The 25,453-nt window shown below is 42.9% G+C and overlaps 1 protein-coding gene across 3 annotated transcripts in view; it reads left to right on the top strand.

The window, feature by feature from the left end:
- LOC309704600 (RNA binding protein fox-1 homolog 3-like) overlaps positions 1–25,453 on the top strand; it is a 352,816-nt gene that overhangs the window by 10,737 nt on the left and 316,626 nt on the right. For all 3 annotated transcript variants that reach the window (XM_082529847.1, XM_082529845.1, XM_082529846.1), the window contains exon 2: positions 15,535–15,626. The gene's annotated coding sequence lies outside the window, so the exon portion shown is untranslated. The remainder of the gene's footprint in view (positions 1–15,534; positions 15,627–25,453) is intronic.

Below are 25,453 nucleotides of genomic sequence, written 5' to 3'. Positions count from 1 at the left end.
TATAAAGGCATAAAGTTTTATTCGGGCAGTGTCTACTTCCAGGCAGCGATTGCTGGTACTTGTTTGCTAGGCCTCAGCTCTGTGGTTTCATGTCACTGAATTAGACCAGTCCAAGACGTTTGTGCTCCAGGTTTAGGAAGTGAACTTCTACTATTTTATTTCTCTATTACTTACCTTTTATTAGCACGTACCCTTATATTTGCTTTGCATTCAGTCTACAAGTTGCATCTTGCTAACAAAGTTTGCTAGTGTTAGCAAACCTTGAAATATGGTAATGGCTTGAGCAAAAAATAGAGACCATAAAAGCCTAGAGTCCCCTTCCAAAATTGGTGGCCACAAACCAAGAGGTGACATTACACTGGCTACAGTCTGAATTTCTATTCAGTTTATGCACTCATCTCCCCCAGAAACAAAGCATAAGTCCCAATAAAAAAATGAAACCCCAAACGATTCTTAACAGTAAAAGGGTAGCGGAGCACCCAGCTGGTTTCTGCAGTGTCACACATCTGTTTTTGCTAAATATTGCTTATTCACCAATATTTTTAAGGTGTTTTTTGCAGCAGTTTTGCGTAATAAGATGTGCATTCATAAACAAACACGTTTCAGACTCAAACTGGGTGTTGGCTTTCTCCTTAATGGTTGCTGAAGAAGAGTATTTGATCTCAGTGACAAACATCAGGGTAGAAGGCCATTAAATACACTGGAGAAGCAGGTTTTCCCTCAGCACAGCAGAGTGGACAAGGAATGATCGAGGGGCCGTGGCTCCCTAATGACGGTCCCCTGCAGAAGGGACAGTTGTCTCAGCTATAAGCCCTACTTCCTTGACAGCCCCTGGGATCCCTTTGTCCTGTTGTAAACTATACTGAAGGAAGGACATTTAATTGCCTGGCACACACTAATGAGTTTGCAAACTAATTAAAGGGGGTATATTACGCCCTGTGGAGGCCCACATCACTAAGAAAGCCAGGGACATCTTTAATGAGGAGCCTTGATAACCCTTCAAAGGAGGGATGTGTAGTGTCTGTAATGATGCCCAGGGTAAAGCCGAGCTCAGCCAGGGAAAAGTGTGTGTGTGTGTGTGTGTGTGTGCATCCCTCACCTCGGGTGTGTGGAGACTTGCAAGCAGATGCCAAGTGTTTTCAGTCCATCGCCCACAGCTACCTACCTACATGTCCTAATCAAAGAGTTTCACTCTCCTTCCAATAGGTTCAAAGAGACCAGCTCCACCTCTTCTCTCAGTGGGTGGTACACAGAAATTTCTAGGTTGTTTCATTTTCCTGTATTGTATTATTCACCTCGGCATAATCAGGTTTGTTAAGGAATCAGAAGAAGCATTTTAGGAGCATTTTTAAGCGATTTAAATGACCTATATACACAGGAGAATGCAAACGCGCGCGCTCGATGCATAGGCAAGATCTTGGCTCGGTAAGAAAGGCAGAGGCACGAGATGGACAGATGGACTGAATATGCCTTCAGAATCAATGACGGTCGTGATTAGTCCCCATTTTGGAATTCATTAAATTACCCAGGGCGCTTTATGTTTTCAAACAAATTAAGCTCTTTGACTGTTGCTGAGGTTGAGCCGTTGCTCTCCGTCATGTCTGCTCGAGCTCCTGCTGTGGCTCGATGCAGCTGGCAGCCCTTTTCACTGCAAAGTCAGTCCCCCCTCCAGTAAACAAGTGCATTTTTTGTGTGGTCACAATATTTTCCTCCCAGACAGTGACGGCTGTTATTTTGCCCGTGGCTCCTGTCAAAACTAACATGGCTTAATTGACTGCGAGCGAATGAGCTCCTGGATTGATCCTGTCAGGCTCCTCAGGAAGTGATGCTGCTCCATCTGTGAGGCGCAACTCCAGCGACAGCAGCAATCTGTTGCTTGGGAATGAGCCAAGGCTAAAAAAAAAAAAAGAAAAAGTCAAAATTACAGAAAGTACCTCAGGCGCTGTGTATATTCTGATCAGCTGTCAGTGATGACACACTCTGATGCACATGCACGTGGAAATAAGGCGGCAGAGAAGCTCGACAGAGAGACAGATATTCACATATACACAATGTAATTTTTGCATCATGGTTAGCAATGTCACATTCATGGGGGCCTGTGTCTCTCCCTGAAGGTATGGCACGAAATCAGAATGGTCTTGTCTGGCTTGTTAGACATTTGATGTCAGGCGAGGTTGTCCTCGGGGTATATCCAAAACGCGGGCTGTCATCTTTGCCTGCATCGCTGTCATTTGCCCTAAAATTGTGGCATATACTGTCATCTTGGGTTTTTACCTGTAACTCAACTCGGCTAGGCCCAGTCGCGACCCTGAAGCCTTTCACCTCTCCGTCCCTACCTTTCATCTGTCGCTTTTTCTCCTTTTGGTTGGAGATGCTGCATTTCCTCAGCTGAAGTGTGCAATGCAGCAGCTCCTTCTGGCTCGATTAAATATTTAGACGGCTGTCTATGTAGATGGCGGTTCGGAGACATGGAGGAATAATCTGGGAGACAGCTGCTATAGCACATCTGGGTGTCACTGATAGCAGAGGAAGGTGTGCGGCTGGTGTTGCTATGGAGGAGGTAGTCTTAAGAGACACACCTGTCAATCAGCTGGGCGGCACAGGCGCTGAGGCTTTGTAGCGTCCCTCTATGGTGGGCCAGCTCACACAAACTGACACCTGCCAGACTGAGACTGCCATTCATGTCTGAGCCGAATGTGCTTTTTGTTGAGGACAACCACACGATAATGCTGCCACCAGCCACACCGTATACTTTAATAATATATCTGCCTCCACTCTAATCAAGTTAACGTCGCGTTACGAGGACGAGTTCAAAATTAAAGCACCAACTTCTTCCCTTTCGGTGATGCTCCGACTACAGGTAGGAGACATTTTGGGTTTTTAAATAGCGCTGATCCTTGTTTAGGTTTGCTGCTAACAGGGGATAGCTGTAGGTGCAGTGTGTCAGAACATTTGAGGAAGATTGAGTGTGAAAATCCACCCACTCCTTTCCCTCCCCACCCCCCCCCCCTGCACTCTTCATCCGCCAGCAGCCTCAAGTTGGAGGCTGCACAGCGGTGCTACGAGGCCGGCTGGCCTGAAAATCACTTTGTGTTCCTCTCCCAGGCACATGCGATATGGATGCGTCTCCGCTCGGCTCAGGCCCTCCCGACACAGTGATTAATGGCACAGGCTTCTCTCCCCATCTCATTCTGTTACTGTCAGAGTTAAGTGGGCCGAAGACAATAATAAACAGTCAGTCTTCTGTGAACCCCCTAACACGATCATTCCTCCCCTCCCGATTCCCCCTTTCCAATGAGGAAAAAGAGGAAGAGAGATGGAGTGAGAGATAGAGGAAGTGTGCGCTCGTGTGTGTGTGTGTGCTGCACAAGACAGACAAACGCAGAGTTAAAGACACACAAATAGAGTTCAGTAATGGAAGCGAAAGCCTATATGTCAGTGAATCAGATTGTTCCTCACAAGCAAGTGAAGTTTACAAACTGCTGCCGTCTGATTTCAACCGTAAAAGATAGCAACAGTACGGATGCAGAATTTAACTACAAATGATGTGGATGTAATGTGTACTTACTTTTTTTTAACACATGCATTGTAATTCCCTCTTATCCATCCACGTCATACGAAAATCGATTAGGAGAACCATACATCTCCAATGTAATTACATATAATGTAATTAGATGATAATGCTTTTTATATGCAGATTGATTTAAAGCATCTGCGCCGCCTTACCTCCATTACCTCACAACAGCAACCCCGTGACAGTGAATAAGGACTTGATCTTTGCTGTGATCGTTTAACAACTCAAGCAAGTGTCGTATAGATTTTAATATTGTATGGAATTAAATGAAAGCAAATGAGTCCCAGAGGAGAAAAACTCAGCAGGGTGATCCGCTCAGTATCAATACTGCTTTTCAGGGAGTCGAGGGAACTTGACTCAATGTGAGAAGCATCAGGGGCGGAGAAATCATGAAGAAAGCCTCGTCTCTTGTTTCCCAAAAAATCATCTTGATGCTCCCCAAGACTTCTGGGAAAATACTCTGCAGACCGAAGAGACAAAAGATGAAGGAGGTGTCCAAATTCATAGGCTGCATCCTCCTGAGGCCGCATTTGTAGGTCGGTCACGTCACAGCGATGCGACGAAGGCTGTCCAAATTCGTAGACTCCTCCAAATGCAGCCAAAAAATGCGTCCCCCTTTTTCCCCAGATTTGAAGGATGGGTCGGGTGTATCCTTCGTGGCCCACCATATCCCAGAATTCATAGCGCCAATTCCAGGAATTCCAAGCCAATTCTAGTTTCCAACAATGGCGGCAGCTACTTAGTTTTAATGTTACTCTTATTACTCTTTCTAGGTCATAAAAAGGCGAGAATGTAGCTGTGTAAACTTCAAATATCTGCTCGGTTTATCAAGACATCACATATTTGCAAAAGTGCGCCGACGTTTTCGGAGACGTCTGTTACCCACCAGCTCGATAGCTGACCGGGGCGAGAACAGTGAACTCCCGGCTCATCGATTTCAAACCCCCCTTGGTCTTTCGCTACTCAGGTTAAACATGATATATAAGTCAAGAATTAAGGCCAGTATCCTGCTATACTTTAGATAGCAAAGAGCAGACGGCTGAGTTTATTACACTCCACCGAGACAGCTGGTGACGCAAAACTGAAGGCTAGACCGTCCAATTTCACTTCTGCTCACTTATGGTCTACCCTACCCTTCGGAGGACCCGGCCCACGTAGACTGCGAAGGCCGGGTCCCCAGGAGGATGCAGCCTATGAATTTGGACACCTCGGAAGTTTTTGGAAGGTTTGTGTCCCGTTACATCAGGCGTAAAAAAGTACCACAGCATATCAGAAACTGAACATCATGCCAACAGTAAAATGTGTTGGTGGTCGTGTGATGGTTTGGGGCTATTTTGCTGCCTCAGGACCTGGAAGACTCGCTGTGGTCAATGGAACCATGAATTCTGCTGTCTACCAAAACATCCTGAAGGAGAATGTCCAGCCATCTGTTTGTGACCTCAAGCTGAAGCACACCTGGGTTCTGCACCAGGACAATAATCCAAAACACACCAGCGAGTCCACCTCTGAATGGCTTAAGAAAAACAAAATGAGGACTTTGGATCGGCCTAGGCTCCAAAGGCGATTGAAACGCTGTGACATGACCTTAAAAAAGCGGTGCACGCTTGAAAACTCCTCCAACATGGCAGAATAACAGCAATCCTACAAAGATTAGTGGGCTAAAATTCCTCCACAGCACTGTGAAAGACTAGACTTGCTAGTTATCACAAATGATTGCAGTGTTGCTGCTAAGGTGGCCCAACCAGTTATTAGGTTTAGGGGGCAATCACTTTTTTCTTTTACTCCTGAATTTCAAACACCTTCATTTAGAAACTGCATTTTGTGTTGACTTGTATTATCTTTGTCTAATATTTAAATGTGCTTGATGGGAAAACACTTTTTCACACCACAGGATGTTCTCCTGGGCTTTCAGTATGAACTCTGGAATGATGACAAATTAGGAAGAATTGGAGTACATGAGCTGGCTCCAGCCAAAAGAGAGAGAGTGAGTGCAGGGACTGTGGATCTCAGACCTGCTGCTTTAGTCACTAGTGAGCTTGTCTTTTCCTGCAACTCCAGCCTCTTCCTCCATCCCCAGGCCTGTCACTTCACTCTGCCATGTCCTCTTCAGACGAGCACTCGCTCCTTCTTTCTCTGTCTCTGCAAGTCTCCACCTCACAAACAGCACAGGGCTCATCCAGCAGCAGCACCGCTCAGTCCTTCGAGAGTTTCCGTACACAAGTAGGAATAAAGGATTCGAGTCTGAGTTCCAGCCACTGACCTTGGTTTCAGGGCCTCAAAAGCCTCCGCTGAGGCTGTGAGACCCTTCACCACGACTGCCATCACATTTTCCCCCCCCTCCTCTTCCTCTCCGTTTTCTTCCCTCTCTTATTACTGGGGATGACCTGCCTCACAGCCCTGCGCTCAGTGACCGAGAAATCCTGTGGCCCTCACCGTCCCCGTCCTCCTTGCTGCTGGTAGATTGTCTTTGTGTCTACCGGAGTGGCCTCGGAGAAATGAAGTGCCATGATCTCATCACAGCAAACCCATTGTTTTCACTCTCATGCACACTGTGTAATAGCCATGGAGATAAGGGGATGATTCAGACCTTTCACGGAAGGAAATGTGAAAAGCCTGCCTGTGAAAAAGTGAAATTACTGTTTTGATGGCTTTTGATGGCGGGGGGCATAATTGCTGGATGGAAGGAAGGATGGAGGGTGAAATACACATAGGAGATTAGTATTTCTAATACTGGAGACGATTGGTAGGAGGCCTGCAGAAGGTTATGCACGCAGTGGGTAGTTCTAATGAAGCTGCCATGTACGTGGAATAGCAGATTGACTAAAATAGCTCATTGTTCTTCTTTCCACAGCAACCTTTGCCCCTCTGGATTGAAACTACATTCTTGATGGCAGCACTGATTATGATATTGTTCAATGCTCATCGCCATAGTAACGGTGATTAATTTCACATTGTTTGCGCATAACATAGTTGCCTGTGCCTTCAGGAATGGGAAACGAGCTTAAGTATTTTTGGCAACTGGCATAAGGCTCATCAGCACATGCTCACAACGGGATTACAGCCTGTCGTAATGACAGGGGCAAAGCGTAAATAGTATAAATACTCCATGGGATTATAATTAGCCTTACTCTGCGTATTTAGACACACTCAAGTGGAACTAAAACCTTATTGACTTCTGGAGACAATTTCATATTAATTGGATGCCTCTTCTTCCTCACTGCCTACTTCTTTGTTTTTTTTCCCCCCAAGCTGCAGACAAACACCGTGCTGGTGTAGTGGATTAGCATCAACCGCAGCACCAACTCGAATGTAAGAAACACCACCTTCATTGCTGGCGTTGGGGCAGACGACGGTGGTGACAGCGGAGGAGGGGGATGAGAATCAAAGGGGAGTCTGAGCAGCTTTGAAGCAGTCTATGAGGAGCAACTCAAAAGGCGCAAAGGGGGAATCGATGTTGGAGCGATAAGATAAGGCACATGCTGATGGGGAAATATCCTCCGGGTTTAGGCACAGTAGCACAGAAGCAAGGCGGACAGGGTTTCCTGGTGACGCCGCAGCACGGGCACGATGGGAATTGATGTGAATCTCGTCGGACGCCGCCACCTTTCTCGAACGCACAGTCCATTTCATCTTCCATCTCAGTATTCAGCATATGTCTTCCTCCCTCTTTGTCTCCCGCTCTCCCTCCCTCGTTTTATCTGTGCGCCGGCCACAAATTTATCCCTTATTTTCTATCCAGGAGTGGAGGGGAAAGTTGTAAAGCTAATTAAGGAGTGTGGATGCGGCAGCTCGACAGATGTGCATTGAGATGGGTGCTATTGAGTAGCGGGGATAATGGTGGGCAGCGGGGTTGTATTGGAGGGAGCTCCTACCTGGGCGTGCATGTTAATCAGTGTGCCTGTCTGTTGAGAGCCGGGGAATTAAGGGGGAAGGGAAGCGTGTCGCCAGCCTCCAGTGAAGAGACAAGGCAGGCAAGCTGATTAAGAGCACAAATTTGCCAGTTTGGTCAGACAGGGAGATATGTGTACGGAGGAGGAAAAGGGCAAGAAAAGTGTGTATTGATTAACAGTGCCGGTGGTGGTGGAATTCAGGGGGAAAAAAAGTGGGAAGAAATCTACCTACCATTGTCAAACTAAATATTTCTCAACTCTTGAAGGCATCAAAAGACTTCAAAGGTGTAAAACATCACAAAATGACCACAGCATATATGCAGGGAGGCTGCGACGGTCGTTTGGAAATGTTAATAACTTCAAAATTTCTCCTCCCAGTGCTGAGATTTTTGCTTATGAAAGCTCTTTGACAGCACTATGAACTAAAACAGGGACCCTGATGAATTACATGACATTCAGTCTCCTTCCCATCCACGTGCACTTTCAGCTGCTCAACGACAGAGGACAGAGCTCCAGCGTGAGAATGCAGGATTCCAGTCATGAAACGAGACACGACAAAGACTTTTTATTCTATTTTATTTTACATCAAAAGGCAGGAATTTCTTTCCCGTCTCTGACAGAAAACCACCGATATGTCATTCATATAAATCATTGCATATTTTTACACAAAAAAACGTCCTGCCTGGGATTTTAATTAGCCAGTGCCAATCATCATCTCGGTCTACCTTCTACTGCATCTGAGATCTCCTGCAGTATGTTGTGCAATCACGTCAGATATTCATAGGCAGGGTTCGTAATCGTGGTAATGTATCTGGGTAAAGAAAAAGGGCACTGTTGCAGTCACAGTGATGCTGAGAGACATCAACATTTACATGCATATTTGATGTCAAAAAACAAGTAGTTCTGCATGTCATTTATGAAGCAACAACGGCAAACGCTCGCTGCTTTCAGCTACTTATCTTTTTCATGTTGTTCAGGTAAACCAGGACATTTTAAAGTTGGGTTAGAGAGAGAAAATTGAGAGCGAGTCCTCCACCGAGGCCAATCCAGTGCCCTATCTCACAGTTTTAGAGGGAAGTCACCCAGATCTCCACCAAATCTTAATGGCTTCTTCCCTTCCCCGCGCTCTAACGCTCCACCCGGTTTCAGCTTGGTAGATTTTGCTCACACAGAGGTGGACAGATAGCCAAACAAAGGCACTTGTCTCATGCAGTACCATCACCTTGGCAGATAAATACAGAAGGAAATATTAGGTCAGGCCATAGCTTTAAAAACCTGTCACAGAGAATAACCGTACAGTTAGTTGATCACAAGTTAGCAGTGCTTTAAAGAAGTAGAATCCATTAATCCAGCCATAAATTTCCTTCCACCTATCCAGAGTCCCAGCTGTCATAGATTGAGGGGGTGGGGACACCCTGAACAGACCGTCAGTGGAGCACGGGCTAACGCACACACGTTCATGCTTACATTAAACCTACAGCCAATTTAGAGACACCTGTTAACCCCATGCATGTCTTCAGACACAGAGAGATGATGCAAACTGCAGTTGGAGCCCAGCACCTTCCTGCCGTGAGGAGATGGTGCTAACCACTGCACCAGTGTGCCGCCTAACCCGCCCGCTTTTCAAAATCAAAGCGTGAGCAGTCCACCTTAACAATGTTTCACAGTTAAAGCTTCAGGGGGATAAACACATCATATAAAGGCTGCACAAGTTTGCAGTTGTTATTTAATTACTTTGCACATAAAGTCATTATTTTTATTAAGTATTGATGTTCTATCTGTGCCTTTTACTGTGATGGGAACACTGCACTTTCTGAATAAGTCTGAAGCAAAACTGAAGGCTGCTTGGGGGGGCGGGGGGAGAAAATGGTGTAATGATTTGGTTTAGTGACAGCTTGTGAACAGCTCAAAAGTTTTCCACACTTGAGCGAATAATAATTCACTCCTATAGATGGATTCAAAGCTTTATGCTTTCTTGCCCAGATATATGCACGTTTTTAATTAGAATTATCTCCCTTTTCACCAGCACAGCCTGATCTAGTTTCTGCGTAATTGTTGTTATTTACACAGTAAAGCTTTACGGGTATTTATCGACATTTCCTTTCCCAGAGCTCAGTGCCTGCCGTTGATAATGAGTGGGGAAATTATTTTCAACACTCAGACATTATCTGTGTGTTCAAGTAGTCTTCCTTTTAATATGCTAATGCGGCTGATATAATCAGCTGGTAATTGTAAAACACTTCAAGTACAACACATTTTGTGGCACTCTCTCCTGAATGAAGAAATCACAGGCACAGTGAGTGGCGCAGAGCTGTGGTTGGATGTGCAGGGAGCACCCGCGATCCTACATGGCCCAAATCCAAATCACACAAATACTCCTATAGAAATGCGTAGGCCGGCATTAGCGCCGCGTCGCCGTGTTGGCGATACAATCGCCACCTCCAACTTTACTTTCTCATCTGGCTTTCTTTATTCTTAAAAATCCACCTTTGATTACCATTGATCCTCCCATAGAGCTGGCTCATACCTTCTATTTATGTCACAACATCTTAAATGAATCTTTTTTTTATTGTGTCTTAACGGGAATGATGAAAGAAGTGTTCTCCCCATGTCCTCCGGGGATGTTAGTGCTTTTCTGCTGGAGAGGATGGGATCCTGACTTTGTTTTTCTCCTTCAGCTGTTATTTCCCTGAAGAGAAGAAGGGGAGCTATGAGTGATCGACTCTGCCTTTATTCTCCAAGTTTTCAGGGGATTTGAAGTTATTGAAAGTCTGGGGATGGGTGACAGCTCTGAGATGTCTGTGTTATGCCTATCAGGCATGCGCCGGCCACTCCGTGTGTTCGCCTGCACCCATGCGTCACCCAGCCTGTGAGGAAGAGGGCACGGGGTCCATGTTCTCCAATACATGGTATTCTTGTGGCCAATCATTTCTGCTCACACATGACATCTCTCCCAGATTGATTTCATTCAACTGTAGAGGGCGGCAAGATCAAACAAATGTTGTTTGAAATAGCAGCGACAGTGCCGTGAGGGGGGTGGGGTCAGAGGTGGGAGGGTGCTTGCTCGAAAGATGAAGTGATGGATGGAAATGGAGAGAGAGGGAATCAGTCACCCAGTCAGCACCATGCCATGTGGTGATGTGGAGTAGCAGGAGAAGGTGCTACTCCATAAACCAACAATCCTTTCATAAACTGCTCCTTTTCACAGCGAGGTGGGTGGCGGGCGGGGCGGGAGGGACGGTCCTATTCCTTCACGATGCCTTTGAGTACCCATGCAAGGAATAATGGATGCGTAATATGGAACGACAGCTTGCAGAGTACTATCATTAATGTTGTAATTCACTTTTAGTGTTTCTACTATTGCGCTGCAACAGGAGGCACAGATGTCACCTGAATCTGCTCCTTCTAGCAGCCAGAGCGCGCCCGCTTTTCACCAGCTGTCTTGGAATGCACCCTGCCAGCCCCCCCCTGTGTGGCCAAATGTGTGCACTGGAGTGTGTGCTACGCGTGGCCCTCGCTTTGCCTTTTGAATACAAGTCAGGGTTTTTCTGCACAGACTTGTTTTTGTTACGTCGGTGCATTTAGCATTTTTGGTCCTGAAATCGTTATAAGAGTTTACAGTTTGAGTTTGAGGATAATTAATCATTTTTGTATGTTCTCTCGGGTATGGAGGGGTTTGCTCTTTTCTCATTTCTTTCTCTAATTGAGGTTATAAGATGCATGCAATGAGTTTTCACTGAACCAGAACGTTTCGCGATCCAGCCTGCTCTCGTTCCCAGGGTGTAAAATAGTGCTGTTTTGTCAAAGCCGCTGGCATCTCGCAGACAGGCACAAGGTGTCCTTTGGCGCCGGTGCCGTGACGCACCGGGTTTATGGCAATAGTTAGATGCTCCTCACTTCCCCTGTAAAGCGGCCCTTAGCTTCACATTTAAAGACACTATAAGCGTCATTTTTTTCAGCGTGCAGGATTAATATTGTGAACCAAAAAAAGTAGTTTTTAGCGCCTTAGCAGAGCCAAGCAGTGAATGAAGACGAGGGAAAAATGTGAATGACAAGGAGACTAATGACAGAGAGCTGCTAAACTGGACACAAGCTGTTATCACTTATTATTTAATTGCTCCCAGGATAACTCGTATCTCTGTGACAGAACGGAGGTATTTGATGGTGTCGGGATGCACAGTCCCACCAGTGAACTGTATTTCCTCAAGGTGGGCTGGGTCGTTTATAATATAAGCTACTGTCTTTGTGGTTTGTTTGTGCTTGTTTTTCCATCTTTGTGGTGATTTTGTTCATCTTAAATGACAGGAAATATTTTCACACAGCTCGAACAAAATTAGGAGTGTACAACTATTAGTAATAAGAATAATATGGCAAGTTTATATTAATACCTTTGTATTTTTTTGTTTTGTGTTCAGGCCTTGATTATTGTGGATGTTTAATATGGGTGGGTGTCACGGTCCTGGGTCTGGTTTGATTATTTAATGTTCTGTCATTTAGTGGTTTCTCGTGGTTTAGTCTGTATTTTTAGCTCATTTTTTCAGTATTTTGGGTGATTTCTAGTCTTTGGGTGTTGTTAATATGCCTCCCCTGTGTGCTGCGTTACGTCTAGTCATCCTGGTTTCTACGTTCATGTGTTTCCTGTTTTATTTTGACAGTCCCGTGTTAGAGTGTTGTGTTTTGCTTCCTCCCTGTCTCATGCATCAGATTAGGTTCAGCTGTGTTTCCCTTTTGTTACGTTTTCCCTCATTACCCTCCGTTTTCATTGTGTGTGTTTTCCTTTGCTCCTCGTGGGGTTGTCTGCGTGTCCTCTGCCCCCACCACTCCACATGTTTCCAGGTTTCAGGTGATATGTAATGCTTAGTTTACCCGGGTTTAGGTTTTTGTTTCTCTCAGTCTAAATTTGCTTTTGTTTATAGCTTTGTGCAGGCTCACTTTTCGTCCTTCAGCTCACTCTGCCGCCGTCTTCTGACGCTGTCTCCCTCAGCAGACGTGACAGTGGCTTTTCAGTTTTTTTGGATGGCACTACAGCAGTGTTAGGATTTAGCTATCGATGCCATCGCCTCCAGCCCGGCTTCCTTTTCATCACGGTCATTAAACTGTTAAAAACTGCGTTCCTGCAAGCGTGCATTTCAAAAAGCTGATATTTAGTGGTGGGCGGATCAATCCAAATATCGATTGTATCGATACCAAGTCTGCATCGGTATCGGATCGATACTAGCCTGGAGAGATCGCTTCTTTATTTTAAGTGCCGCTCTTGTTTGCAATGCTGTGGTTTCGGTGACAACGAAACAGCCAGGGCGCCGGACTCGCCGCTCCTGTGTCGGCGCAGAGCAGGCACACTTTGCTCCCCCCTCCCCTTGTGTTTAGATGTTGCGCCGTCACATGACTCAGAGGCTTTGAAGGTTGTTAAGTTGTTTACATATTATTTATATTTTCACCAGTTGTTTTTGTTGTTGAGAATTTTAATTGTAATTTTTGTATTATAGTTTCTCAACAGTACTTGTTTGTTTTAATTTCTTTACTGGTTTGCGTGCACTTTTTATTTCAGATTTTTCTAAAAAAAAATTGATAATATTATTTTTCTATTTAGTTATAAACTTTGTCCTAATTATGTCCTGGGTTTTAACTATTTAATAATAAAAAGGAAACATCACAAAAATCACTCAAGGTCATGAAAATTAATTGAGTTTTAGCAATTCAATGGCACATCCACCTTATTTATTGACGGGTATCGGTATCGGCATCGGTATCGGCGATATTGGCCCATATTTACTCGGATCGATACCAAAATATGCAGTATCGCACACCACTACTGATATTGTCTCATAATTCAGGACGGGCCACATGGACAGTCAACGTAAAGTTATATTTAGCAGTAATGAACTGCTTGTGGAGCACTATGAGCGCTAAAATAACAGAATCATTACAATGAAACGGCTGATTATTATGCATCGAGTTTATATTATACACAGCACAGTGCTGTTGTTGTAGCAGGACAGTGTAAAGCTACAGTGAGAGCGGTGTCTTTGTGCAGAAGTCTGTCAATCTGCAAACTGTCTCGTTTATGCCTTTTTTCATGCACCTTCACTAATCTCTCTGTGTGCTTCTGTGCACTGGTGTTTTTCCCTTCCTAACCTACCGTACGTACTTCATAAGCACAGACATATATTTTTTTGTTGATGTTGTCGTTTCAAAAATCCCATTTATTTATTTACAAAAGGCTAAATAAATAAGCAATAATATGGATTTCATAGATATCCAGGTTCTAATTGAAAAAGGTGTGATTAGCATATTGTTTGTGTCTCATGCTTTACAGCAGGCCTGTTTGTGTTGTACAGGGACCTTTATGGAAATGAGATCTGTGGGGTTAAAAAAAACGGAAAGAAAAGAAATCAACAGAAATGTAACCTATTTCTTTAAAAGGGGCACAAATTTACTGTGAAGATCATCCTGGCAAAACCACAGAGGAAAATGTCAGGAAGGGAGAAAAAAAAAAGGGTTGGAAGAGAAAATAGCTGACTGACTCTGTAAGTGAAGCTAAGCTCAAAATGAAAAATGTTCATTATATGCCCGTCAAGGTGAAAGGAAGCCATCTCCTCGCCGCTGCAGTTAAAATGTCGACCTCTCCTTCTGCGAGGGCGAAAAGAGGAGAAATGTAAAAACTGCTGCTCTTTGTGCGATCGTGCGTGCGCGCGCACGCGTGTGAGTGACTGATCCGAGCTTAATTTCAGACAAGGGCAGCGATGTTAATGGCGTTGCTCAGTAAAATGACCCTTCCATCCATTTCTTCATACATTTTACAGCACTCAGTCGTCACATTTTCCCCTTGTCAGCAGTGTTTGTGTATTGTTGTTGTTTTGCGCGTGACCTCTGCGACTAGCGCAGCGCCCTCTCGGACCTCTGCTTGTCTCTCCGTATGTACCTGCTCATGTTAAGGCTGTTAAATTGCGCTCAGGATGCATTTTATTCAGCTGCGAGGCAGAACGTCATGGCCGACCTCTTCAGGTCACGGATGCCGTCCCCTGTGCCTCATTACTGACAATTTATATCATCTAACGTTCCTTAAAACGCTCGCCGTGTTGGCTTAGCGCTGCGGCCGTCACATGCTACAAATTCTGCAAAAACAGAGCGGCGAGTGGGAGCTGAGCAGCTGACCACGTTTTTGACAAACATTTCAGAAACAACCTCCGTGGCCTGACTACAAATGAGCCGAAGCCTCGCGGTTGTATTTGTTGGGTTGTGCTGCTCGAGCCAAGGCCCATTACAATTTTCACAAGGAATTGATGCCAGCGTGGCCACCCTCAACTATGTGTTATGGATTACAAGCTAACCTTCCACCTCACTGTCTTATTTCCTGCAGCAGCGTTGGATCTTTTTAAGGATGCGAACAGCTGCATTAAAGTTCAGCCGGTCTGTGCAGATGCCGAGTGCAGATACTTTATCCCATCCTTAGCAACCTCTCGTTCTTCTTCTTTTTACAGCCGATCATTTGGTGAGGAAAGTTTGTGGGGAAATGTGGAAATATTCTGTTTCTCGAGTGTGTGTGCATCTGAATCCTCAGAGCTCAGAGAAATGTTGCAAAATTATCACGAGCACGCCTCGCTTTGTCATTCCCTCTTTTGTTTGTTGTCCGTGGGATAGAGGAAGGTAAACAACATATCAATCCCACATTATTTACCATTAATTTTCTAAATAAAAACCTGCGACTTTAAACAGTTGTAAGAGGAAAGAGTCAGCTACATGTTTCATATTTTCATGTTAAGTGGGTACATTGGTCTTGGGGCTGAGAGCCAAAGGCAGAATAGGAAAGCTGTGATGATTTATTTATTAATTTCTTTTAGTTTATTTATTCGAACTGGTAGCAAAGCAATTAACTCCACCCAGAGCAATTAAGCTTTTCTGACCTTTCTCTGGTTAGTTATGGGTCCATATAAAGTAAAAGGACAATAACTGAGCAGCATCTGCACACGCATTATTTCTACACAAGCTTCAGTTACATTTATGGGCTCAAATATAAAGGATGTTACCAATGATCACCAGATCTAACTGTGCCTGTTTATTTTGTTGCAGAAAGCGACTGGTATAACGAGTGGACTTCTGTTGTGCAACAACAAGTGATTTCTCCTCTTACCGACACCTCCGAGCTCCACCCTCTTTGACAGGTAGGATGATTTCTTGAACACAAATGCAACATTTTCACATGTGTAGCAAACAAAAGATGCAAAGCTATATTTAGGCATAAAATGGATTATATGCCGCTGTCATCATCTGGAAATTAATCAGAAAATATACAATAAAGGAAAAAGAATGAGCGTTTGTGCCTTAAAGTTACATTTGCTCATGGGGAACCAAATCTGGAAAGTAAAGGTCGTCATTTGTTAAAATTAATAAATCATAGAAATGTTCTTCGGAACGCCACCTTTATAATTTCTCATTACATACCACATGTTTTCATTAAAAACACTCTCGCAGGTCTCCAAGTGCTATATTGACTTAATTCACAAGCCAGTGGACAGCGAAGAACCATTTTTCTTCTTTTGCCATTTCGCGTAATGAGCCACCGTTTCCATGTTCTGTTAAAAAAACAAAACAACCTTTCTCTCGCCGGCTTGTGCAATACTCAGACGCTTAAAAGACATCCGAACAAACTCATTGGAATGATAATGTAGTTTGTGTCTGCACTTATGGTGAATATGTCGAAGCATGTCTGCGTTGCATCAAAGGCGTTGTCGTAATTTTCTTTTCAAGGGCAACTTGAAAGAGGAGTCGGGAAGAAAGTGGCGTCGGTTTCTTGTTTTCTCCTACAAGGCAGCTGGTTCAAAAGTAACCTCCTGCTTTCTGAGGGGAGAGTGGGATGATTCAGCAGGAACCCAACAGCCCATCTGACTGATTCACATTTAAACATAAACAGAAATATGGCTGCTCCAGGGAGCTCCGCAGAGGAATGGAAAGTAGCCCCAAATTTCACAGCGGCAAATCAAACGTCTTTTTATTTAACTCTTCCTTTCTGTTTTCCCTTCCTCTGCGGCACCCCGTAGCATTGTGCACACATAACGGCACCTACTGATTGGACTTATTTGAAGCACGTACCTTGACAAAAAATGGAGAAGAGGAGATTTTCCCGTGTCACAAAGAGATTGAATGTGGTTCTCCAGAAGAGGAGGGCCTGAGAGGATTATATGGCTCAGTGGGCGCTGTATTGTGCGGGGAGTGGATACAGCAGGTACCCACCGAATCCCAGCCAAGAGACAGACACAGTGTTGCTAGGGATAATGTTGCCTCCCAGCAATTAAACTCTGGAGGTTTTGGAGTGGTTTAGGAGGAAGCTTGTTAAATTATCCCATCGCTTCTTTCCCCTCTCTCTCTCTCAGCCGCTCTGCCTCCCTGTTAAACACATTTCTTCCCCTTTTTGCTGTTTCGCTGGATGAAATCCTGAGAACTATAGGGGGAGTCATTTAGCCTTCAGTACTTTACGCTTAATTGAATTCGTTCCCTTTGGTTCTTTGTGTCTTTTTCAACCACAAATCGAACGCACGCAAATTTAGACTCAAAGTAAAAACGCGCACGCATCGTCACTCGGGGGTGGAGCATCTTTAAAAACGCTTTTGAACACGTTTGAGCCGCGTTTGATGCCTTTATGTTATTAATAGAGTCGGAGGAGGTTCGCGTTTTGACGTCGCGTTCTGTTTAACGGTTTTCTGTTTAATTGTTTCGTGTGACAGCACGGGAAAAAGTTTGAGAACAAAATGATTATGTTGGTTTCTCATTACTGCAGAATGCATGAGGTCATCAGTACAATATGCCTCCACTTTGCTTCATTAAACTGGTTCATTTAGCCTTTGGTTAAGTACATGTAAAACTTTGTGCTTGTTAGTCCACAGTATTATTTTTGTGTGTATACATCATTAGACGACAGCCTAAACTTTAAGCCCATAGCCGTGGTTTTAAATAACAATTTAACGCAGATACTGATGGTTTTATGTCTTTGACTGGACATCTGCGCATTTGTTGTACTTGAGTGCAGCTACATATGAAGGTATCTACACCTCAAAGGAAGCCATCTTTCTGCTAAAACGACTGTTTTAATACAGTTTCTTTTAAAAGAAAAATAACGTAACACCGCCATTCCTATCTCTATCTCTGCCACGCACACACCGCTCTTGTCACTTTTATTGTAAGCAAAGTTACACCGGTTCCCCGACATCGTGCCGCACTCACTTTTTCTTTACTTTGCCTTTGAGTTCAACCTCCATAAAACTCCTGCCTTGGTTCTGGTTTTATGTGAAAGGCGGTGCTCACTAACTTTGACCACTGTCCCCGTCCTCGGGCAAACAAACAGCCCATTTCAAAGGTGAAAGTCCGTGGCGTTCTTCTTGAAAAAAACCCTTCTCTCATTTATTTCCAAATGTGACACTGTGCTTCCTAATACCCTTGGGACTTTTGTGTCCGTAGTTCCGGGTCGGTTCCCAACAGCACAGCAGTGCTGCGTTAACCTCTTTTCCATACCCCGACACACACAGACACACACACACGCCGGCGTCAAAGTAACCGTGGGTAGTAGAGCCCCAAAGCTTCGTCGTCCAGGACAAATTGGTAGCAAGCGGCTCATTTACTCGGAGCCGTCATGAATGGACTGTGCCATGACTGTGTAAACAAGTGCAAAGACTCCCAAGGGCATTCCTGCATAAATAATGACTCCAAGAGATGTTTGCCATTTGTACCACTCACCGGTTGCAGACATGGGTCAGCTAGTCTCCTCTGCGGGGAGTCTTCAGTAAACAACAGCCGCTGTGTCCATTAACGACTGTGTGGAAAGTTTACCTGGTCACAGGTGCAAAGGCTGATCTCCCGGGTGGAAGGATGCGGGGAATGTGTTTGGCTTCTTCCTCTTTCGCTCTGGTAGCGTTTGGAGCCTCACAGGCTTCCTGCTTTGGTCTTTAGTATATGTTTACAAGTGTTCTTCGTTAATGTTAATATTTAGTTGGTTTGCAATCACATTGATTTCACAGAATAGGAAGAGACAAGTCTGTGGAACTAAAGTTTGACTCAAAAGTAGTTACGTTGTCCTGCGGGCATTTGAGGGCTTGTGTTTTGTCATTCTGCCGGAGTAGAGGTTTTGGTGGCAGGTGAGGAGTCACAACACCTCACATCTCCTGTCACTTTTACTGAGCGCTGGCTCGTCTACAGTCAAACAACACATGAAGCTGAGCACAAGCGCCATTTATGTTTTCAGTTTTGATCGTCTCTGAAAACTTGCTGAATTGTGGGAGCTTCGTGTTCATTTCCAACAAGTAGTTTTCAAGGTTTCTGGAAAGAGATTGAAAGAGCGTTTGGTACAATTGGTGCTCCTGATTTTCAGAAGTGTTATCTTCAGGATCTAGACCGAAGGAGTCAACACTCTGAGTTTGATTAAACCGGTCGAAACATTGTCTGCGCACCTGAGGTTGACATTAGAGGACGAGGTATTGTGGCTGTTAGCAGTGCTTTCATTATCGTCTTATTTTTGATTAAGCCTTTCAGGTGCAGCCTTGGTGTGATTGTAAATTCCTGTTGCTATGACTAAACAGCTAAATGAACCAGCTCATATTCACTTTGGAGAAATTGGAAAAATTAGAGCAAAAGGCATTTCTTCCGTTTCCAAGGACGCTCTTTAATATGTAAGTCAAATATAATAAGTCAACAATAATAAGTGAAAAATGTAACAGTGTTCAGAGTCTGCAGTTATTGTCCCCTGTTGCCGTACTGAGACTGCTCATTACTGTACACGTTATTAAACAAAATAATTAGAAGGATTAAAATGCTGTGATCCTTGTTTAGAGTAAGATAAGGAGGGAAGAACATGCTGTTACCCAAATCAAACCGGTTTATCCTCCACCTCTCGAATGCAGCTCGCCTGGGTTAGGTGTCGATTGCTGGAAGTACATCATGCTAAGCTCTACTCTGAAATGAATGCAGCAGTATTAGGTGACACCGTGCTGCCATTTAGAATGTCACATTTATAATTCTAACCTTTACACACATTAAGCATTTACCATTTGCTTGTAAAACATCTTATAAAGAACACTGGTCAATTTATTCCAGTCATTCCTCAACTACTGTTGTTGTAACTGAGAATCCCTCTTTCTCTCTCTCTCTCAATATATATGTATGTAGTATATACACAAAGCAAAAAACCGATGTTGCTGTTTATTAGGTGAATGATGTGCTGAATTTGCATTTTTAAAACCCAATTTTGAAGCTCTATACTTCTCTGAGACGTCAGAAATTAATCAAGCATAACATTCATCTACTTAAATTAAATTTTTCAGTGCAGGATGTAAGGAAATAACTGTAATTTTGCATCTTAATTAAAATATATATATATATATATATGTTGTACTATGTTTTCTGCTTTTTTGTAATATTGTAAATTTGAAATGCATACTGGTGGATCAGCCATTATGGATATTAAAAAATGCTTTGGGTAATTACCAATATTGTTCATTTATTGCAGTTTTTGCATAAACGACATAAACAGCCTCTCTAACCTTGATGAATGCTTTACAGCCATTAATAACTGAATGTTTTTACATTTTCTCCCTGTTAATCCTGGCAAAGCTGAGGTTCCTGTGTTTGGTCTTGAGAGCATCAGTCATTACATCACCTCCCTCACCAACAGCAAGAACCTTATTTTTGACCAAAAATTAAGTTTTGCATCTGGCGTCTCAAAGTGCATTAAATCTTGTTTCCTGCAGCTAAGAAACATTAAAAAAAAAATCAGGTTTTTATTTTATACGGAACTCTTAGTACTTTAATTTTCTTCTGTCTCTTTTATTGTAGCTCTTTTTTCCCCATTATTTTTCCCATTGTTTGCTAAACTACCTCATTTAGCAAACAATGTGAAATTATTGATCAGTTTAAATATTTAAGTAAACCAAGTTGTTGCTCAGATTATGAACAGCTCTGGATTTAATGTGTGCAAAGGTGTTTAAGTTGAAATTCTTAATTTTGAAGTATTGTGTGGTGCATTCAGTGACTGAATAACTGAGAATGTTTTCACCCCTCAGCCGTGTTGCTGCCGGGCAGGCGACATAGACACGTTTGACAAGTTTGTAAATGCAAGAACTCAAGAACGAAACAACTTAGGAGCTTGAAATTGATGCCACAGGTGTAGCTACTAAAAGTCTTGGATGAGTTGAAATCTCAGGGACCTTGACTTCAAGGTCAGAGGTCGCTGGTCAAGTTCGCTGAAAATCTTGTGAATGCTATGAGAACAATGCGACGATCTACTAGGAGGCTAAGTGGTACCACTGACTGTCACCAGTATTTTACATGTAGCTAACATAACAAAGGTCTACCCTGACTGAGACCACTGTAGCGTGGTCACATCCAGCCAGTGTTCACCTTCAGGGTGGCTGATAAAAATGCATTGTGCTGAATTTTTTTACCATGTGGTGCAAGAAGTAGTGACAAAATGAGACACAGAGGTGGTGACACACAGAGTGACTACAGTGCATTGCTATAATTTACAATGATAAAGTGTTTATGGGAATTACAACAGGAAGGCTGAAATAGCAGTTATACAGACAGCTGACAGTGTTACAGTAACTTCTAGATCATTTATCCACCCCTATACTTTGATATTTGTTACAGTATGAAACAATTGTTGTAGATTACAGGAAGTACACTTTAAAAAATGAAGGAATAAAAAATATCAAATCTAGCTGCCAACATCTTTGCTGTGGTTACACTTTCCAGTTATATGTCAAAACCTTTTTAATCATTTTATAGCATAATGTCAACGTACTGTGGACAGGTAACTCACTTTTAAAGTTGCACACAATATTGTTTAACATGCATATTTTTAAACATCTTTATATCTGTAGGCGAGTAACAAGAGTTCTGTTTGCAGTCTGTTTTTAGTCCAAGTATTGTGGGGTTGGTTGCGTGCAGGTAGACAGATGTGAGGTCTTTTTCGGGATATTTGCTTTCTACACCGGAAGCCCCAAAATATTTGGCATCATTGCCAGAGGCTAAGCCAGCAGACAATAGCCAATGGCTTGCTAGATCTTCTTGCGTTGTACTGAAGTGGAATATTTGTTCCGATAGTGGCACTGGATAAAAAGTGCAGGATACATACTTCTGAGCCACGTATCTGCTAATTGCTGACGTATCTGGCAGTGGACAGTGCTTGGTGTCCTTTAAACGCTGTTACTCACAGGATGTTAATGCAGCTGCAGAAACTCTGCAGTCTGCTGTGTTTTTAGTCAGCCACCCAGTCTGCAAGCAGCACTCCCAGTTGTGTTGCATAATTGTGTGGCATATAGGTTTCCGCTCCAAGCGTGGGTTTGACGGAGAATGGAAAGCAAGAGGATGTGTTGGTGGGAGAGAGGGGACGACATAAAGAGAAAGACAAAGCAACACCCACTCCTCATTAGCTTAAACATTGCGTGTGTCCGTTATCCTGTAAGATAACATTTGAAGAAGGAGGAAAAGAAAACGGAAGCCCACATCTACTGCGCAGCAACATGGGATAGAGATATAAAACAAATCTCCACACTTAGGCTCTGCCATCTGTTCGTCTTGGAGAATACCATGCTTTGCAACACTTTTTTCTTCCTCCCGCCTTTGAGAAGCCATCAAGCTCTCTGAGAAAACAGCTTGACAAAGTGACATGCCTGCATGCCAGCCCTGTGGCTGCATGTTTTCTTTTTCCGCGCCTCCTTCAGACTTTTACTTTTTTCAGATAGTTTTCATATCTAAATCCAGGTTTTGATAGCATATGCAAAACACAATGTGACATAATACAATTTGAGCTCCATGTGAGAAATGGGATTATCTCGGTCATGATTGTCAGCTCTGTGTTACAGTAATCACTTTCTTCCAGGAGGAAAGACGTGACTCACTCACAACTTGACCTGCTGTCATTATCTATTCACTCTGACACTATTTATGCATTTGGCTCGATATTTTGTTTTCCTTCAGGTGAAGTAGAAATGAATTTGGAAATAAAATAAATAAATGGTGAAAAAAATGAGTAATCCCCCTGCAAATTGGAACAAGGAGTAAATCCCACCGGCAGTAAATCCTCCACTGTTTCTATCGCTCTAATTCTCTCTCAAAACGTTGTTTGGATGCTTCAGAGGAAGTGGTCGATCGTCACAGCGGAGGCATGTCACAGGCTTCTTCTCTGCACTCTCCACAGCGAGACTCCTCAAACGCCTCGGTGGTCTAATTGATACAGAATGTTTCCCAGGTCTCTAGAGGAAGGTCATATCATATAAGTGCAACACTGCAGAGACCCCTGCCATATAGCAAAGGCACAACGAGTGACATTATAGATCTTAAAGGGAATATATATCTATATCTATATATCTATATAGATATATATATATCTATATATCTATATAGATATATATATCTATATATATATATAGATATATATAGATAGATATCTATATCTATATATATATATATATATATATATATATATATATATATAGATAGATAGATAGATAGATAGATAGATAGAGATATATATATATATATATATATATAGATATATATATATAGATAGATAGATAGAGATATATATATATATATATATAGATATATATATATATATATATATATATATATATAGATATATATATATATAGAGAGAGAGAGAGAGAGATAGATAGATATATCTATATCTATATATAGATATAGAGATAGATAGAGATAGATAGATAGATAAACTTGTTATGCTAGACTAGGTCTGACCAGACCAGAAATTAAGCCTGACCAGTTACATAACAAAATCAAAATATAAATTACACGTATATCTTATGGTTAAAAAAAAAATGTTAAGCACGTAATAGTTTCTTACTCATCTTAGACATGCTGCTATCAGATATATTGAAAATACTAGGCTATGAAAATCTGACACATGACCCTTATTTCATTTTACACAGCTGTCACGGTCATTTATTAGTCGCATTTTCAACAGCGCTGCAGCTTAAAAGGCTCCATCATCATGTATGATCCATGATGATCATTTTGGAGACATTAATGGTGTAAATAGTGATGATTGCAAATTGATAAACAGCTTGATAAATGGCTAGAGTCACACCAAGGACCATGTGCAGGGAACTTGCAAAAGGTGATCTTGTTGTTTTGAAGAGTAGGTCTGTGACCACCCGCAGCATCTCTAAAAAGACTTTGCTGCATGAAGACGGCAATAAAACAACAATAAGCCAGAGACTTATTGAGTCAGTCTGCTGTCATTTTGCAGTTAGTGAGGTAATTAACTCTGATAAATCAGCAAAGTTCACAAAAATCTATTGCTGTCTGTTGCGAACGTGTTGCTGCCTACATGCACATAAATTCACATTAACTGCTTGCACTCAGTGTGCATTTAGAGTCTCAGATCTGAAACAGAAATCCCTCCACTAACAGTGTCAGAGCTCCTGCAAGGATGGAGATTCACATATGCACTCAGCAAGCTGGCTTTTATATAAGAATAGAACCAGAGTAGAGTCCCTATCGCGAAGAGACGAATCCAGACGAGTTGCGCTCAGCGGCAGCCTGATTCCGGCTGATTTTCACAATCTGTTTGCATTTAATTTAATTTGGATGACCAGTCTGTCTGAGAGCGACTGCAGTCAGTCCGAGTCGGACCGCAACTGTATGGCGAGACGTTGCCTCTCAACAGGTGCCCTGCGAAGTCGGTCTCCGACACCAAACTCTTTGTTTCCGAGTTGCGAGGAGGTCGCCTGCCTGCATTCACTCTAGTTTGAGTGAGCTGAGAGTAAATACTCATTAATTATTTACTTGTTTTGGTTCTCAGTGTTCGGGAGGATATGTAGACAAATGTGACAGAGCTTAGAACTCAACCTCAGGATGGCTGCTGTGTGGCCCAAACGTCTGAGGTGTAGAAAGGTGATTTAGCCAAGGTTCTGTGTCAGGAACAAATACAGGTATTGTTCTTGTAAGAGCTCGAAACCTTCATGCTGGGGAGACTCACCTGTGGATCCTGCTGCTAAAGGCGAGAGGCTGCATGTCATTAATAATCTCAGACAAAAGAAAACACAAACAACTAAAAGCAAAAACGTGCTGTTTGTCTAAACTGGGTTACATTGTTTTTGAGTCTAACCAACAACCTCCGTGTGTGTGTGTGTGTGTGTGTGTGTGTGTGTGTGTGTGTGTGTGTGTGTGTGTCATGATAGCTGGCAGCAGGATGGGCATAAACCACAGGGAGATTGTTGGGGGGGGGGGCTATAATTTATTTCATTATTTCAATGAATTATGTATGTCTTGTTCTTTGTATAATGGTCTAATTGTGCCTATTGAAGTTGCGCTTCATCTTGAATTTTAATAATTCATCATTATGATTATTATGATTGATGATCATTAGCCTGTTTTGGTGCCCCCTTCGGCACTTGGTGAGCTGCAGTAGCACTGCTTTAGACTTTGACCTGTAATTACTACCAAATTACACACTTTTTTTTTTTTTTTTTTTTAGGAAACTTTTTTTTATAAATTTAGGAAGAGAAAACTGAACTTGAGGGGTTAAAACGGTCTTGATGTATTCATTTCTGGAGTGGAAGAGGAATATTTGAATCACATTTCTTCCTGATTGCCATGGATTAAGTGGAGCAAGTGTCTCTCTGTGTTTTGGGCATTGGTATCTGGGCGAGATAGCCGAGCCTGTGCCAATAGGTGACACATGGCCGGCTATGCATCATTTTATGAGTGTTTGGCTAGAGCCTCATCCTCTCTCCACGGCCCCTCAGCCTGCTTCTACAACCCGTAAAGAGGACATCCATCAGGGCGATGTAATTTGCCATGCAGTCAAGCTTCTCTGCTAATACAATTTGTTAACCAGTTGTGGTGTGTGTGTGTGTATATGTGTGTGTGCGTGCAGTATATGGACTTTCTTCTTATTTTTATATCCTTTTTCACAAACACTGATTATCACAATTACCTTAATAGCTTTTTAGCTTTTTGTTTTATTAAAAAAAAAAAG

Source organism: Aulonocara stuartgranti (assembly GCF_965226115.1).
Source record: "Aulonocara stuartgranti genome assembly, chromosome: 4".
NCBI classification, from domain to species: domain Eukaryota; kingdom Metazoa; phylum Chordata; class Actinopteri; order Cichliformes; family Cichlidae; genus Aulonocara; species Aulonocara stuartgranti.
The sequence above is the reverse complement of the archived record's forward strand: the minus strand, read 5'-3'. Positions and strand labels throughout refer to the sequence as shown.